Source organism: Gavialis gangeticus, unplaced genomic scaffold (genome assembly GCF_001723915.1).
Source record: "Gavialis gangeticus isolate Ggan-Ray unplaced genomic scaffold, GavGan_comp1, whole genome shotgun sequence".
NCBI classification, from domain to species: Eukaryota; Metazoa; Chordata; order Crocodylia; family Gavialidae; genus Gavialis; species Gavialis gangeticus.
Genome location: NW_017729025.1, coordinates 33,539,489 through 33,543,856, shown reverse-complemented (window position 1 = coordinate 33,543,856; position 4,368 = coordinate 33,539,489). Strand labels below are relative to the sequence as shown.

At 40.5% G+C, this 4,368-nt stretch overlaps 1 long non-coding RNA gene across 1 annotated transcript in view; it reads right to left on the bottom strand.

The window, feature by feature from the left end:
- LOC109299443 overlaps positions 1–4,368 on the bottom strand; it is a 16,106-nt gene that overhangs the window by 11,375 nt on the left and 363 nt on the right. The window lies entirely within an intron of this gene.

Genomic DNA, 4,368 nt, shown 5'->3' with positions numbered 1-4,368 from the left:
GCATGGCATCTGGATGCCAAATGAGGGCTTCTTTGAAAGCCGTTTTCACATACAAAAATAAGACCTGTATATTAGGGATGACGGAAGTGATTTGGCAGAGAGTAAAGTATCCAACCAGCCAGCAAAATGAATATGTATCCCACCCCCTCCCTTTTTTTTTAAAAAAAGGATCATGTTATTTTACCCAGAAAAATGCTTTAGTACTTGCTGTGGGTACTGCCCTGCTGCAATCTGGATGAGACTCTGTGCTGTACCTCCTACAAATGTTAATGAAGCAACATGCAGAGAGAGAGAGAACAAAGTTGAAGCCCTGAGTACATGGATACTGTCATGTTCTGACTCCTTGCTTCTATGTCTCTGCATCCTTGGTTTGGCAATCTATCCAGCTCCCTCTGAAGTCTTTCTTCCTTAAGCATGTCTCCATATTTCAGCATGTCCCATTCACAAACCTCCCCTTTGCACTGGCTAGATCAATCTCTTGAAGAATATGCTGTGAAAGTTGGGGTGCTATGCAGAGCTAATATTTCCTGCTGCATATCACTGAACTGAAATATGGAAACACTTCTGGAGTAGGAGACCATTTACACTCTGCAGCTACATAAAGGTATTTTGGACTGCTAGGCTGAATACTGACCAATATGTATCCAATGATGTTTGGGTGAAGATGACATAGACGTGGCATTAGCGGCTTAGACAAACACATCCTTACTATAAGGCTGCCTTTACTGGGAACCCTACAAAAGAGTGATGTGAGGAGACTAAATAAATTACAGAAATAGAGGAAAAAATACCAACAGTGTGACAGAAGGTGGTAACATGGTGCGGAACACAAGACAGGGCAAGAAACAATTTTGATTACATAGTGTTGCTAGCAATAAGAAAAGTCCATGAGAAAGCAGCAACACTGCTCATGTATCATCAGTGAGCAATATTTCCCATCCATAAATTGTTATGGCCAAGTTCTCTAAGCACAGTAAAGAATGACAGCTCCCTGTACCTAAGGGACCTTGCAGAAAACTTGCCCTGCAAGCATGGTTATATAAACCTCACTTATTTTAATTAGACTTGTGCTCTCAAAGTCCCACTTTAGCCGAAAAACACATGGTCAGTGGAACACAGTGGAGATTTGTGACACCAAACACCATCTATCTGCTCTTCTCAGCAGTGACTTGGCCTTCGGTCTTATCTCACTTGGCATGTGAGTCTCTAGCGGTAGGTTACAGCACTGTCTATTATTAGTGCTTACTCAGAATGGGTCCTCTGCACTTCAGTACCAGAGAAGGAAATGTCTGTGTAAGCATCATGTAGCCTTCATTTTCCTGAACAAAAGTGGTCCTTAGGGAAGATACTCAAATAAACACCAGCCTAAACTACACTCTAGATAACTGAAAAGCAAGAACAGGACCAAACACTATTATTCAGGATGATGCTGAGGTTAGTCTTTTCTCAGTACGAAACACAAAATGGAGACAATTTTTTGGAACCAAGTAAGCCCTGGCTAATGAAAGGTTGCCCACTCTGCCTTCCTGCTGGATAGGTACTGCCATTTTAAAGTGATTGGCAAGCAGAAACAGATTAAGCGTTTTAAAACATAACATTTTAACATTTTAATACATAAGTTAACCCACTGGTGCCTGCAACTGACTGCCTCCTCTTTTGGGAGAGGTTCTCTTGAAAATCTGGTCCCTGTAATGCAAGGAGACTTCCTCTGAGAGCTACCTGATAAGCCCCATGTGTAATTCAAAACCTGAAAAAATAGGCATATTGTAAATTTGTCATGCTACAAGGGGATAATTTGAGTTTATGGCCAGCAGCAAGCATTGTCTATTTGTCTGTGCCATGTTTTTTTGCTTCTAACAGAACAGACCAAACAGTTTGTTTCCATGTAATTGTTAAGGCTACAGGCATATAGCATTCCTGATAATTTTGCTATGCTTTGTTATGATGATGAATTACTATGTGTGTTGCTGCTTCTGCATGTTAGTCTCACACTGCAGTTTGCATCCTGCATGTGCACGAAAAGATAAATTGGACATTGACCCTAAATGGCAGTGTCATAGTAAACTAAGGATTTTTTTATGGGATTGCTAAGACACCCTTCTTTAGTCTTCAAGCAACTTTTAGCAGGGATGGGAAATGTCATAGTTTCCCCCATGGTGACTGATTTAGAAATGGAATAATGTATAGAGTATTTCATCCTTAAAATGAAAAGCAGGAATTATTTGCATGAATAAGAGCGCTTTACAAAACAAAAGGATAGTTTTAGAATATATTCACAAGCTGAGGTCTGTTTAGGAATACAGGGAAGACAATCTTGGAACAAAACAGAAGTGTGTTCCCTGCCGTCAGAGAAGACAATAAAGCATTCAGAAGTATATGAGCTGGCTGAGGAATTTTAATGGAGCTACTTAGCTGAAGAGAATCATGAATAAGTAAGGTAATGATAGAACAATACAATCTACAATGAGCAGTTGCAACATTTTATTTTAGTCGGTAGATTGTTTACCACACAACAGCCACTGCAGTCAAGCAAGAAAATGATGCAACCAAGCATCTGCTGCATTTCATCTCTCGATGGACACTACAATCTTTGTCAGACATAACACATTAGTGGCTGGAAGGATGGGAAGAAGTTCAAAGGCCTTGTTCAGTTGTTGGTAAAATGCCATTACTGTGGTTGATAAGGATTATACAAACACATGTCTCTTCTATTCATAATTACTATTGTGTAGTGACTAGTATATTCAAATCTTATTAAGATGCTATGTGAAAAAAATGAATGCATGGCTGAAGATAAAATTTCCAAAGCTCATAAATGAGTAATGTGCTTAAGTCTAGAGCTGGCTGAGTATTTTCTACTTAAACTGTTTTTGATGGAAAATTGGGTTTTTGAAAAGTACTTTGCAAACCATCTCTGCTTTCCATGGAATTATTTTTTATTTAATTGGAAAACCAAATATCCATGAGCTGAAATGTTTTTATTTGGATATGTCCCCCCTCCAGGCCTTGTAGGACTTGTGCTTTAAGTTCCTGTTTTCTGTGATTGCAATGACAGATAAAGCCATGTCTAAACTTCAAACTTAGTGTGCCCATCACAACATCTGTCACACATTCCATGGGGCTCTGTGCACGCCAGCTTCTGAGTCAGAAGTTGCATAGCCATGTCCTTGCGCACCGAGCACAGGTTAATCTGCAGTGCTGCAAGGGAGCTCGAACACACAGATTTATACAGTGTGTTTGTGCTCAGTGCCGCTAGACACATGGAGTCTGTCATCTAAACAAGATCTAAGTTTCTTTTAGAACTGGGTCTTTGATTCCCAAACAGGAAGTTGAATTTGCCCCTTTCAGGCCTATGAGTCTATTGTTAAGGTGTTTTTAAAAATGCTAATACTGGTCATTCCAATTCTGCGATTCAAACCCTGAAAATCTGAAATCTGGTATATGGGCAGCAGCAGCAGCCAGGTCACTGGTGGCAGTGAAGGCACTGAGCTGGCAGTGGTGGCAGCTGCAAGTTTTTCACCTCTTCTAAGTCAGCACTGGGGGCTGATGTCCCACTCATCCCCACTTAGTTATGATACTGGAAACTGGTGTCATGAATCACAGTTATGTTTCTGTTCTGTGCCAGGATGGGTATAACTCATAGAGGCACAGAGATAGCATCATAATGGGCACAAGTTTTCTGGGGTGAATGATCACAAAATGTGAATTTGCAGATCAGTTTCCACAAGTATTTGAGCATATATGCTTATCACTTACTACAGTAGTGTGTGTCCTAGAAAACTGAATGCTCTTATCTTCGTAAGTGAACACCAAAGGGGTTTGAACACAGTCAAAACATGATCTTTTTTCTTTTTTAATTCAAAAGATTAGTCAAGGAAATTATCTTGCTTTATTTACCCAGCACCAGCACAAAGATATTAAGTGTTTGCAGTGCTGAAATACCCATGGATAATATGAGTTTAGGGTTGCACATAGGAGTTATAACAAAGAGTAATGCAAAGTAACTTTAAATATGAAAACATATGCTGAATATGAGGTCTTACTTCTTGAAAGTACATCACAACAAAAGACATGCTCGGATGGGATGGGCTCCACCTTTCCCCTAAAGGTAAGCGTGTGTTTTCTTTTAGGTTGGCGGACCTCCTTCGGCAGGCTTTAAATTAGGCTCATTGGGGGAAGGGGAAGACGAGGGTGGAGGAATCATTGGACTTCCAGACCAAGCAACACCCACAAGTACAGCCCAGCCTAGACCGATGAGCGAAACATATACACAGGTAAGTGACAGGGGCCAGAGTAATGCTGAAAGTACACACATCCACAGGAGGCCTCAAATGCCTCTACACAAAAGCTCGTAGTATGGGAAACAAG